At 46.1% G+C, this 14,451-nt stretch overlaps 1 protein-coding gene and 1 pseudogene across 1 annotated transcript in view; one reads left to right on the forward strand and one right to left on the reverse strand.

Annotated features, from left to right (window-relative positions):
• Nucleotides 1-6,212: 6,212 nt before the first annotated feature.
• On the reverse strand, nt 6,213-7,449 carry LOC129475049 (glyceraldehyde-3-phosphate dehydrogenase-like; annotated as a pseudogene).
• Nucleotides 7,450-13,978: 6,529 nt separating this feature from the next.
• LOC129475042 (zinc finger protein 674-like) overlaps nt 13,979-14,451 on the forward strand; it is a 981,285-nt gene continuing 980,812 nt past the window's right edge. The window contains 1 exon segment of the mRNA XM_055266893.2: nt 13,979-14,067. The gene's annotated coding sequence lies outside the window, so the exon portion shown is untranslated.

Genomic DNA, 14,451 nt, shown 5'->3' on the forward strand with positions numbered 1-14,451 from the left:
AATCATATAATATATATATATAGTTTTTGTTGGTTTCTGCATATATATATATATATATATATATATACACATATATATATAGTTTTTGTTTGTTGGTTGGTTGGTTTGTTTTTGAGACAGAGTCTCACTCTGTCACCCAGGCTGGAGTGCAGTGATTCAATCTCGGCTCACTGCAACCTCCACCTCCCAGGTTCAAGTGATTCTCCTGCCTCAGCCTCCTGAGTAGCTGGGACTGCAGGCACGGGCCACCATGCCCAGCTAATTTTTTTTGTATTTTTGGTAGAGACAGGATTTTGCCTTGTTGGCTAGGCTGGTCTCAAACTCTTGACCTCAGGTGATCCACCTGCCTCAGCCTCCCGAAGTGCTGGGATCACAGGCGTAAACCACCGTGCCCAACCTAAACAATGATATTTTGATAGGCCAATTAAAAAGGCCAATTAACCAGGAAAATGTTGCCAGTTTAAATATTTAAGTGTATCTTTTTGAACAGGAAAAGGCCATGCTGAAAACATATAATATAACACATTGAATAGCTTCCATCCCCTGGTAACAGTCATTTGGGGCACCAGTGCTTGTAACTTCAGAGCCAATATTGTGAGGGCAGCAATAATACACTCTACAAGAAAAAACTACACTCTGTACAACAACAAAATTACATTGAATTGACACATGCCTGTTTCTGTCTCTAACTACAAAACAGTCTCTTCTAAAGTAAGCTTTTTTATTGTAATGTTCTTGTTATTTGATGAAGAAAAGAAGAATGTTTTCTGGGGTTAGACATATCCATGCCCAACCAACTACTGTTTGTCATTCCACTTGGGAGGAGCCAGACAGTCTATCCTCTTCTCGGAGCAGTACATTCCACAGAGACCCAGGAATTACCGTTTTATCAACACAAATGACCTCAGAAGAAGACTGTGTCTGCTGAACCAATGGATGTAAAGCCAGATTCCTTAATCTGAGCAATGCGAGCCATTCGTCCCCACACCCAGATGAGCACCCGTTGGGCAGCTGCCAGATTGTGTGTGCACATGATGGCAGCCTTCAATGAAGAGTGGAGCAAGGCTGACAATGATGTACTCCAAAGGAGAAGCCATACCTCCATCTACTCTTCCAACTTGAGGACACAGGGATACCTCCTTGGGAGTCTGAGCCCCTCAGATTTCACACCACCCTCTGTCATTGGCCTCTGCACATGTGCCCCATCATGTGGTATCATGTAGGCAGAGGAAGGTGAGCTTTGTCTTCATCCCATCCCAGTAGGTACAGAGAAGATGACCCTGGGAATCCATGTAAGATGTAGGGGATAGGCATTATGGAGGACATCACATGGAGAGGGGGGTTCTGTTCCCCCCTCCCCACCTTCTGACTCCTGGAGCTCATGAGCCCTCCCCAGAGTAGAGAGACCAGAAGTCATGATTGTTTTTTTGGTTGACTTTTCATCAGTATTCCTTCTTACAGTAAGTCACAAGACTAATTGTTTTGGAGGCCATTATCACAAGTCTAAATGAATGAGTCCAGTCCAGCCAAACTTGGGCTACTTTGTAGGACCCCATGTCTCTTATCCCATAAGACAGAGTATGTGGATCCAGCATGATGATTATCTCATCCATTATGATATTCTCTGGTTGAAGGAGAAAAGTTAGGGGCATCTTCCACTTAAAAGGTCGCACCATATTCCCATTCACCATTTTGAGTCAAGGCTTATCATTGGACTCTCAGGGACTTTGACTCCCAAGATTCCCACGTAAACCATACTAAAATGGCAAGCTGTTTCAAAGCAGTTCCAACCTCGCAGGGATATTACCTCTACATTCAGGAGCTCAGGGATGCCCCTGCCCCGTGTGTGTGAACCTAATTCCCCTGAACCCCCATTTCAGGAATAGACATATATGACATATTCCAGATATGTCAGTAGACATATCTGATCCCTCCTGTTGACTGTTGGGTCAGTGCTCATCAGAGTCATTCTGCTGCAGAGTTCTGTACTGAACACCATTTTATTTACCACTTGCTTCATTCAACTGCATGAATGTCACCCCTTTATCATGTAGACAAATAATCCAGTCTCCCAGAGATTTCTTCAGCCCTGCATGGTACTACCAGTCTTGGGAGAAGTCTTATTACTATTTCCATGAATTGTAACAGTTTTACCTATACCTGATTTTATCCAAAAGTCCTCTGTCTGGTACATTGTATAATGATTGAATCTGAGGAGTTGGGCTGCATCAGCTGCCACAATGATGACCAGATTTGGGGGTGGGGTGGGCTCTCTTTTGTCCCTTTCTCTTCATCTTTAAAGCTCAAACATAGAAAAGCTGAGAAATATAACAATAGGCAGCCTTGTATCTCAGCCTCTTTTTTTTACCATAGTGATGTAGCAAATTATCTGCTCATTCAGGTGTACATCTGTGGCCTCCAGACATTGTAACTACCTAGTGACTAGCTACCTAGGGCCAAATGAACTGCCCATTCAGGAGTGTTTCTGTGATCTAGAGACATTCTGGCCATACAATCAAAAGGCTATCAATTCAAATTGCCTGTCAGTTTAGGGGCATTTATGGGCCACAGAAAATGAGGCCATTCAATCATGAGCATTATGGGTGATTTGTCCTCAAACCCAGAGAGGATGCTTTGCAACCCTTGAATGAAACAGTGAAACTTTTCTGCCATGATCACTCCACATTAGGCACTACTATCAAGCAAAGGGCTTAGTCAATCACCAGAAAGTATCACTGAGGCAGGGTCACGCATGCATGGGTCAGCAAAAAGCACAGGTCTCCCATTCCCTTGTTATCTTGCAGAAACACATATTTGGGCTGGGTGCAACTGGATGAACCAGGAAAGGACCCCCATCCCCTACTTCTCTTCCTTTTCATAGGTAGAGCATGAAAGTGCCATTGTAAGTAGAAGACAATTATCTGAGCTTGGATGCTGGTTGTTCAGGGGAGTGCTAAAAATGACAGCTGCCCAGCAACCTTGTGAGAAGTTGAGATCATGAGCAGTCCCTCATTTAATTTGGAGGATCAGCAGCCATTTATCCCACTTAGCCCATTTTCAGGCAACTATAGGACACATTATTATTCAGCAAATAATCTTTTTCATCTCTCTATATGATCTTCAGAATAAGTTCTATAGTGAGACACACTTGGAAAATGTATTATGGGAGACCTATACAGTAAATTAGCATTTTACAGGTTCTAGAAGTCCTAACATGAAAAAACATTTGTACACAATGTTTCCCAAGTTTTCACAATTACAGAACTCTTGCATCATACTTGCTAATAAGCCAGAGAACCAATGTTTTGTGGAACATATTTTGTGAAATGCTACACTTAGGCAGGCACGGTAAATAAATTTCAACTTATTTGCCAACTCTGATTGGTAAAGATAGTCTAGAACTATCTCTAGATAGTTGAGAATGATTTTAAGACCTTGTCTGACCTCAGCTGGAAAGAGTACAATTATTGACAAACAATAACGGCCATGGATGTAGAAGAATATAACAGGAGCACGAGAGCAATGGGTTTATCAGTCTTGATCCAGCTCATTTCGCTTCATTTTCTCCAACAAAAGATTTCTCTAGGTCAGAATCACTGACTCAAGAATTCCTTCATCAGGAACCCAACTTGGGAAACACGACTCTTCATTCATTATAGTTTGCTCACGCTCATTGAGTGTTCACTGAGTAGATGGGGCTCTCAGGAGGGTGAGTAGGTTGTTTCTATTGATGGGACTGCTCTCAAAGGTGCCACACAAAAGAAATCCTGGAATTTTCCTCCAAGCTCAGTGCACAGGAGGATGCTCCATGCCTGAGGGCCTCCATGACTGCAGACTTGGCCTCTGAGGCCAGTAGCATTTGGGCAGAATCTAGGAAGTTCTCCCAACTCATCTGAAGCATCCTTTGTCTCATGATTTAGGAATGTTTTAAGCTTCTCCACTGTGACACTGGAAGATTTTCTGTCTGAGATATGGGTCTGCAAGTGTATGTATATGCACATGCACAAGTACATACATGTACAAGTGTATACAAGTGTCTTAGTTCATTTTGTGCTTATATAACAGAATATCACAAAATGGTAATTTATAACAAACGGAAATTTATTTTGCATACAGTTCTGAAGTTTGGGAAGTCCAAGATGAAGGGGCCACATCTGGTGAGGGCCTTCTTGCTGCATAACATGAGAGAAGGCATCATATGGGTGAGAAAGAGAGGAAAGGGAGTCAAACTCATCTTTTTATCAGGAAATTATTCCCAAGATAATAGCAGTAATCCATTCATGAGGGCAAAGCTCTCATGACCTAATTATCTCTTAAAGATCCCACCTCTCAACACTGCTGCATTAGGGATTAAGTTTCCAACACATGAACTTTGGGAGACACATTCAAACCATAGCATTCCACACCTGGCCCCCAAAATTCATGTCCTTCTCACAGGCAAAATACATTCATTCCATCTCAATAGCCCAATAGGTTTTAACTTGTTTCAGCATCAACTCAAAAGTCAAAAGTCCAGGGTCTCATCTAAATCAGATATGGGTAACACTCAAGGTGTGATCCATCCTGAGGCAAATTTTCCTCCAGCCGTGAGCTTGTGAAATTAAACACGTTATCTACTTCCAGAATACAACAGTAGGACAGGCATAAGATAGACATTCTCATTCCAAAAGTGAGAAAAAGGCAAAAATAAAGGGGTAACTGATCCCCAATAAGTCCAAAACCCAAGAAGGAAAAGAATATTGAAACTTAAGAAGACAGAATAATCTCCTTTGATTCCATGCCCTACATCCTGGGCACACTAGGGTGGGGGTTTGACCCCCAAGGCCTCAGGCAGTGCTGCCCCTATGGCTTTGCTGGGCTCAGACCACCCAGGAGCTCTCACTGGTTGAAGTCTCATGCCTGCAGCTTTCCCAGGCTGGAGTTGCATGCTGCTAGCCTTACAGTTCTGTAGTCTCAGGAGCTGCTCCACTCCAATGACTCCACTAAGTAATACCCTAGGGGGACTCTGTGGTGGCTCTACTTCTGTGACAAGTCTGCCGGGGCTGCCAGGCTGTCCATTACATCCTTGAAATCTGACGTGGCCCTATAGCGCTTACATTCTGAATGCCTGCAGAATTAGCATCATGTGGACGCCAGCAAGATTTACAGCTTCTACCTTCTAAAGTGGTAGGATGAGCCCTATCTGGGCCTTCTTGAGCCGTGGCCAGGTGGCTGAGGAGCACTGTGCAGAACTCAGGGGGCAGAGTCCCAAGTTGGCACAGGGCAGTGAATGCTGAGGTCCTGCAGGGAACTCTCTGGAAACCCTGCTTTCAAAATCCTAGCTTGCCTTTAAGATCTCTGGAATCCCTTTGGGGTCATTCTCCCCAATATACTGATGAACAGAACTTTCTATCCATATTAATCTCTTTAGCAAACAGTGGCTTGGCCACACCCTTAATATTCTCTCTCGAACATCCTTTTTTATTCTTTACATGCCAGACTGGAAGTTTTACAAATCTTTCCATTTTGCTTCCCTTCTAGTTATAAATTCTGCCTTTAAATCATTTGTTTTCTCTGATTTTACTGTGAATAGCCAAAAGAAGCCATGCAGCATGTTGAACGCTTTACTGCATAGATATTTCTTCTGCCGGATATCCTAGTTCATCACTCTTAGGTTCTGCCTTCCACAAAGTCTTAGGACATGAACACAAATTCCACCAAAGTCTTCGCCAACCGTATAGCAAGGATGGCCTTTACTCCAGTTTCCAATACCTTGTCCCTCAGTTCTGTCAGACCTCATCAGAATGGCTTTTACTGTCTGTATTTCTACCAACATTCTGATCACAACTGATATAGTTTGGATGTTGTTCCCTATAAATTACATGTTCAATTGTAATCCCTAATGTTGGAGGTGGGGCCTGGTGGGAGGTCACTGAATCATGGGGCTGGATTTCTTATGAATGGTTTAGCATCATCCCCTTGATGCTGTCCTTGTGATAGTGAGTTCTCACAAGATCTGGTTGTTTAAAAGTGTGTGGCATCTTCCCCTTCGCGGTTTCTTGCTCCTGTTCTTACCATATGACATGCCTGCTCCCATTTTGCTTTCCACCATGAGTAAAAGTTCCCTGGGACCTCCCCAGAAGCCAAGCAGATGCTGGCACCATGTTTGTGCGGCCTGCAGAACTGTGAGCCAATTAAACCTCTTTTCTTTATAAATTACCCAACCTCAGGTATTTCTTTTCTTTTCTTCTTTTTTTTTCTTTGGCTGAGCACAGGGGACTTTACTGATGGTACACGACAAGGTGGGGCTCCCTAGGCCCCTCCCTCTTCAAGTGGTCTGCGTGGAAACTGTGAGGAGGGGAGATTCAGTGTGGTGGGGGACTGAGTGTGGCAGGGACTCCCCAGCAGTGAGGGTCTCTGTCTTCCTCTTGTGCTCTCGCTGGAGGTGGTGGTCCAGGAGTCTTACTCCTTGGAGGCCATGTGGGCCGTGAGGTCCACCACCCTGTTGCTGTAGCCAAATTCATTGTCATACCAGGAAATGAGCTTGACAAAGTGGTCATTGAGGGCAATGCCAGCCCCAGCATTGAAGGTGAAGGAGTGGGTGAAGCTGTTGAAATCGGAGGAGACCACCTAGTGCTCAGTTTAGCCCAGGATGCCCTTGAGGGGGGCCTTCAACGCCTGCTTCACCACCTTCTTGATGTCATCATATTTGGCAGGTTTTTCCAGACAGCAGGTCAGGGCCACCAATGACACATTGGCAGTGGGGACACGGAAGGCCATGCCAGTGAGCTTCCCGTTCAGCTCAGGGATGACCTTTCCCACAGCCTTGGCAGCGTCAGTAGAGGCAGGAATGATGTTCTGGAGAGCCCCGCAGCCGTCACGCCACAGTTTCCCGGAGGGGCCATCCACAGTCTTCTGGGTGGCAGTGATGACGTGGACTGTGGTCATGAGTCCTTCCACGATACCGAAGTTGTCATGGATGGCCTTGGCCAGGGGTGCTAAGTAGTTGGTGGTGCAGGAGGCACTGCTGACAATCTTGAGGTTGTTGTCATACTTCTCATGGTTCATGCCCATCACAAACATGGGGGCATCAACAGAGGGGGCAGAGATGGTGACCCTTTTGGCTCCCCCCTGCAAGTGAACCCCAGCCTTCTCCACGGTGGTGAAGATGCCAGTGGACTCCATGACATACTCAGCACCAGCATCACCCCACTTGATTTTAGAGGGATCTTGCTCCTGAAAGATGGTGATGGGATTTCCATTTGATGACAAATTTCCCATTCTCAGCCTTGACGGTGCCACGGAATTTGCCATGGGTGGAATCATACTGGAACACGTAGAGCATGTAGTTGAGGTCAATGAAGGGGTGTTGATGGCGACAATATCCACTTTAACAGAGTTAAACGCAACCCTAATACAACCAAATCCGTTGACTCCGACCTTCACCTTCCCCATGGTGTCTCATGGATGCGGCTGGCAATGCAGGAGAAGATGCGGTTGTCTGTCGAACAGGAGGAGCAGAGAGCCAAGTATTTCTTTACAGCAATGCAAGAATGACGTAATACAATGGCCACTTAACTAATCTCTAAGAAGATTTAGGCTTTTTCTACAGCTCTTGTCTTCTTCTGAGCCCTCACCAGAAATGACCTTTATGCTCCATTTACAGCAATCTAGGCTTTTTCTAGTCTGCTCCTCTAAATTCTTCCAGCCTCTAACCATTACCCAATTTCAAAGGTGCTTCGACATTTTCAGGTATTTGTTATAACAATTGCCCCACTTCTCAGTACCAATTTTCTGTCTTAGTTCATTCTATGCTGCTATAACAGAACACCACAGACTAGGTAATTTTTAGTTAACAGAATTTATTTGGGTCATGGGTCTGGAATCTGGGAAGTCCAAGACTGAAGGGCCACATCACATCTGATGAAGGCCTTCTCGCTGTATCATAACATAGCAGAAGGCATCACAGAGGAGAGACAGAGCAAGAGAGGGGGACAAATTCGTCCTTTATAAGAACTCCACTCCCACAATAACAAACCCAGTCCCACATTAATCCTACTCGCCTCTCAAACTTAAAGGCCCCACCTAAACAATGTTCCACTGGGGATTAACTTTCCAACACATGAATTTTGGGGGACACATTTAAATCAGGGGAACAAGAATACTGGGGAATATAAACTAGGGCTAACTTTATACCCAAGGAGTTTAGGGCCTGGAAAAGAAAATTTCATGACACAAACCATTGTTGCTTGCCTCAGCAGCTGATGCCTCAGTTTGCAGCGACACTAGAGGGTTCTGCAGTCTTCTACTTCAGTCTGGAAGGAAGAAAAGGGAGACAAATCTTTCAACTTTAATGTGAATTTCAAAGATGCACCAGGTATTTCTATTGACACTCCACAACATTCCCACTCTTATTCCCTTCCCTGGATTTCAGAGACTGGAGGCCTTGAGACAATATTTCTCAGACTCCCTTGCGAATGCAATCTCTGAAGAAAATTTGGAAGAGAGAAGGGAGCTAGAAGCCATACTTTTCCTCTAGCAGGAAGAGTAGATGTGAGTTTTCATAGCACCCTGTTAAACTCCTTTCTAAGCTAATCATTCTGGGGCCAACAGGATATTCACGCTATCAGCAATGGCTTTCTGCAGTTTTCTGACCTCTGGGTGGCAGAAACAATTTCCTGACCATGGTGATCCTGAAAGCTAGTTGTAAACCCTGAGCTATGCTCGTCCACGTTCTTTCTTACTTCCAGGAGTGATGATGACCAGGGTGCCTTGGAAGCCATTTTGAAGAGGGCAGAGATGATAACAGGCTGGGTCTACATGAAGGGGCACTGCCTGTCAATATGGAATACCCATGGTTGATTCTTGCATGAGCAAGAAAGAGATTGTATCTGAGCCATTAAATTTTGGGTCTAATCAGTAGTTTGGCCTAACCATAGTACTACAAAAGTTGTAGTATGCATCTAGTTACTGGTAGTTCCTGGAGTTTGTGGGCGGGCAACTGGGCTTACAAATGGTATCTGAGCATCTGAGAAGTTGCTGTAGTTACATTTTCCCCAGGATGGTAGCTGCATGGGCAAGCAGATTTCTGAAGGGAACCATTTTGACCTTTCTCCTAGTCGCAGTACAGTTGGATCCTCCCAGGCAGCTAAATCACGTGTTCAGTACAGCATGGTGGGCAAGAAGATCTGGAATGAGGATCACCTTGTTTTTTCCTGCAAAGTAATGAATAATGTGATATTGAACAATGCCCATTCCTTTACTACTATTCTCCCCAGAAACCCTCATGCAACAGAGGAAGGAACGGGGGAGGGAGGAACACTGGCTGAGAAGTCAAGTGGAATGGGTCCTAGTTCCAGTCTGTTAATAACTCCCTGAAGAGTCATTTCCCTCCTTGGGCCTCAGACTCTTCACCCCAGAAGGGAATTGTTAAGGGGTCTCAGAAGTGAGACTCAGAGAACACACCTGCTGTGTCTTTGCGTGTGTGTGTGTGTGTGTGTGTGTGTGTGTGTGTGTGTGTGTAGGTAGACACGTGTTTAAGGAAATTCTCCTGCTTGGAAGCCACAGCTGCTAAACCAGAGGGTTGCTCAAATCTTCTTTTGACTGAAAGCATAGTCTGAGGACCGGCAGTAATAGCATCGCCTGGGAGCTTGTTAGAAATGCAGAATTTCAGGCCCTTTACAGAAGTATTGAATCAGAATCCCCAATTTAACAAGATCCTTAAGGGGATACCAATGTGCATTCAAGTCTGAGATGCACTGCTCCAGAGGACCTGGGATAAGACAAATGTCAGCCTGAAAAAAGAATGGGATTTGAAGTCAGGAGACCTAAGTGTTAGCTTTAATTCTGGCACTCACTGGCTGTCCAAATTGAGCAAGTCGTGTAATCATCCTGATCCTTTTTTTGTAAATGGAGTGCTCTGGTAACTACAGAATGGTGTCAAGATCAATGGTGTATGTTCTGGAGCCAAACTGTCTAACCTTAAATCTTGAGTTCATTTATCAGCTATGAAACTTTTGGTGAGTTGCTTGATATCTGTGGGCTTCAGTCTCTTTATCTGTAAGATAGGGTATCATAATAATGACAGACATTGAGAATTTTAAAATGGGCTGGGTGCGGTGGTTCATGCCTGTAATCCCAGCACTTTGGGAGACTGAGGCGGGCTGATCACCTGAGGTCAGGAGTTCAAGACCAGCCTGGCCAACATGGCGAAACCCCGTCTCTACTAAAAATACAAAAATTAGCTGGGTATGGTGGCACGCGCCTGTAATCTCAGCTACTTGGGAGGCTGAGGCAGAACAATCGCTTGAATCCAGGAGGTGGAGGTTGCAGTGAGCCAAGATCACGCCACTGCACTTCAGCCTGGGTGACAGAGCGAGACTCTGTCTAAAAAAAAAAAAAAGATTTTTAAATGAAGTAATTAATGTAAATCACATAGCACAAGGCCTGGCATCATCTAAATTCACTGTACATCTTATTATACTCTGACTTCCTGTACCATCTTTCAAGAACAGAAAGAGACCTCTAAAATAGAGCCACCTGGAGGCTGGCTGAAGACTCCCACCTTTGGTGTTTATCATAGTATACATACTTCTCAACAATGGGCACAGTCGCTCAAAGACTGGAGCTCTAACCTCTGAACTACCAGACAGGCATGAGATTGGCTTCATGGTATTATCTTAGGCCATCAACCAGTTCCCTTGCATGTATTCCCCATTCCTTTGTTGTCTATTGCAGTTACACTCAAGTCTAGATACTCCCTTCCCTGTGAAAATCCACAAGGCAGCCATATACAGAGCAGTGCCATCCAGGTAGGAGATGACCACTTGTAACTGGCTTTCCTTTCCCTACAGGAACTCACACAGTTCAAAGAGTGGAATGTCATCAAGGCATTGCCTGATGGGCCTGTCGCCACACTCACTGGAGGGAAAGGATCTAGGAAGAGGCAGGTTCCAGGGATCATTAGCAACATACCAAACCACAGCAAGAAACCAAGCATGACTCAACTCCTGCCCACTGCAATTACTCAGGACCTCTGCCCTTCAGATGTGGAAAAAGCCCAGCAGTGCCTTGCAGTAACTGCTGCTAAGGTCTGGAACTTCCTGACAAATAACCTTGCAAGTCTTTTGCTACAGGGAGGTTCAAACTGGATTTCGGAAGGCCCACCCCACCAGGATGACTGAAACAAACTGTGGACTGGGTATCAATGCAAATAATATTGTAGCATCAGGAATAAAATAAATTTCAACTCAATAAGAAGCCTAACGTATGCATTTAAAAATGTCTGCAGGTGGATACAAGTGGTGATCCTGGGCAAAGTTGGTGCCAGGCACAGGCACAACTGTGCAAGGAAATGGCAAAAGGGAAGCCCACAGTATAGAAAAGTCCAAAAGGGGCACCAGCATGTTCTATAGTGTGGGAGAGAGGAAAATGAAAACACCATTTACCAGGTGCCTGCCAAGGGCTATTCCTGGGCCTGCAGCTCTAGAGATGTTCCTCTGAACAAAACAGGAGCCATCTAGGACAGGTGGTGCTTGGCTATGGCAAAGAGGAGGGAACTTAAGCCCAACGAGTCAGTAAGTGATGGATTTGAGCCTTCTCTTCTAATGGATTAGTAGATCCCAACAGTCAATACGGTGGGGGGTTGGAAAAACTTTCCTGTGTTTCATGATACCAGAATGCCAATGTCATGAATGGCAAATGCTAGCATCCCAGTAATGGTGTGCCCTTCATGAAACCCCATCCAAAGATTCAGCCCCTTCTCCTAATGTTCAAGCACCTGTTCCTGCAGAATCGGGATATGAAGAGAGGCTGGCAAAGGCCACAAACCAGGTACTTCTGCAGCTCGTGGGCAGATGGAGGTTGGGGAGGTTTCTATGCTGTCCACAGGACACTGTCACACTAACTCTATTAACCCTTTCCTACCTAGAGATAATGATATGAGAAAAGAAGGTTATCAGTTCACCTCTCCTCTAGAAGTAAATAGGGTGGTATCTCTGAACCTGGCCTTCGTTACAGATGCAAATAAAATACAGAGTGGGCAATAATGCAATGCACATATGCCCAAGACAAAATGGGCTGGCACAAATAAGGAAAGGGGCTTCATTTCTGAAAATACCAACTCCACTTAACACTGGTTATTCTCCTGCCTATGGAAATCCACAGGGGCAGTTGCAGAGAGTGCTGCATGTTTCATAGTGTTGGGAGAGGACAGTGAAAACTGACATTTACCAGGTGCCTACCACGAGCTATTCCTGGGCTTGAGGCTCTAAAGATTTTCCTTTGAACAATAACAGCAGCCATCTAGGATAGGTGGTCCTTAGCTATGGGAGAAAAGCAGGGAATGAGACCCAAGAAGCTAGCAAGTGGTGGATTCCAGTCTTCTCTTCCAATGGATTAGTAGACACCAATGGCCCAGGCAGGGTGTTTCTTAATTTTTGAATACTAACATCATGAATAGCAAATGCTGGCATGGCAATAAGAGCGTGCCCTGCATCTGGTCACATCTAAACCATCAGTCCCTTCTCTTTCTGAAGAAATACCTGTTCCTGCAGAATCTCCATATCCTGATATGGAGAGATGCTGGTCAGGGCTACAGACCAGGTGCTTTTGCAGTTTGCAGTTTCTCTATTGTCCTCAGGATACTGTCATACTATTAGCCCTTTCCTGCCTAGTGATAGTGATGTCTGAAAAGAATGTTATCAGCTCACCTCTCCTCTAAAAATAAATAGGTTGGTATCTCTAAACCTGCCCATCAGCAACACATACACATGAAATTCTGAATGAGCAATAATTCACTGCTCACATGCCCAAAGGAAAACAGGTTCTTTTCCTAGGACTTGTACAGGAGGCTTAGACAGGGTAACTTCCCAGGGGATGGCTGTACTCAGTTTGCAAATTTGGGCTGAGACTCATTCAAACTACCTGGGGAATGCAAGTTAACCTGCAGAGAAGAAAGAGAAAAAGAAAAAGGAGAAAGACCCATGTTCAAATGGAAATTAAATACATATCTGATGGATTCCATGATCAGCTTTGACACTTTCATCTATAAACAGTGTCTGGCACCAGTTGGCTCCAGCACAGAAGGGATTGCTTTGTACCTGGTGGAGACCCTGCCATGCCTGACCCAAGGAAGCCTGCTTGGTGACTAGGCAGGCACAGAAGGATGGAGAACACACTTGGTCTGTTTCCCCCAGGCCCAGACAGGAAACAGAAAACTTTCCTCAAGGCCATTACAGGCCTTTTTAGGGGACCATGTTGCCACTGGCTGGCAATCTCAGAGAAAACACCTCTTTGCTATTTACAGTGCGTTTTCAAAAAAGTAAAATCTAGATTCTCCCAGGGTGTCTAGGATCTCAGGAATTGGAGCCCCTCTATTGCGTAGAGAAAAATCAGAATGAGGGTTTCTTTACTCATTTCAAGAGATCGCTGGCTCTGCAGCCCAGCTCAAAAGCCCATCCTCCAGGCCACTTGCCCGCCTGAGCCAGACCCCTTGCTCCCATGACTCTCTGAGAGCCAGGCCCAGGGTCGGGTTCCCTGAGACCAGCCTGGACCCTAGATGGCCACGCCTCCGAGCGCTATTGACGCCAGAGGCGCGACTCTTTTTCCTATTCCCAGGAGGGGAAAAAAGCGGGAACAATGGCTTTCGGGACGGAGGGACACAAACACCCAATGCCGCAGCGACTGGGAGGGTCGCGATGCAGGAGGACGAAGTGGGAGAAGGGGGACTTCGTCCTCCCTGCGGGCGGGAGCTAGGCCGCTGGACAGTCCGATCACCTCTCGCCGCCAAGGGATGACGCCCTGGGCCTTTTGTACCACTCGCCACGGAAAATGGTCACACGCTTTTGTCCTCAGACCGAACACTATCAGAAACACAGGGTCCCTGGAAACCGCCATCTTGGCCAGTGGCGGTGGCGCAACCACCCCCGTGCTACTGCGCGTGCGCGGCGCTGCGACACACTCTGACCCCATCCCGCGTTCCCAGGGGGCGGTGGGAAGCGGAAGTGCTCCGCTGACCCGGGAGGGCGGTCTCTAGTTCATACTGGCTGTTGTCATCGGCCTCTGAGGTTTCAGGCTCTTGGCGGTGAAGTAAGAGGGACGCGGAGGTGGTGATGGTTCTGATGGGGGCGGGGGTTGACGGGGTCGTGGGGTCATGGGGCCATGGGTGAACGCCTTTGTGGGTGACAGGGTGGCTCCACAGCCCAGCTCAGAAGCCCATCCTCCAGGCCACTTCCCCGCCTGAGACAGGCCCCTTGCTCTCAGGACCCTCTGAGCTAGGACCAGGGTCCGGTTACCTGAGACCCGCAGGCCCGTGGGCGTGAGTGCTGGGGGCGAGGTTCGGGGCCAGCGAGTGACTGATTGATTGAGTCCCTCGGCGCCTGTTTCCTGAGCGCCTAAAAATGCCAGGCAACCTTGCAAATGTTTCACATTAATCTTCACAGGAGCCCTGTGAGGTGTTACGATGATTATTTT

Source organism: Symphalangus syndactylus, chromosome X, assembly GCF_028878055.3.
Source record: "Symphalangus syndactylus isolate Jambi chromosome X, NHGRI_mSymSyn1-v2.1_pri, whole genome shotgun sequence".
Lineage (NCBI taxonomy): Eukaryota > Metazoa > Chordata > Mammalia > Primates > Hylobatidae > Symphalangus > Symphalangus syndactylus.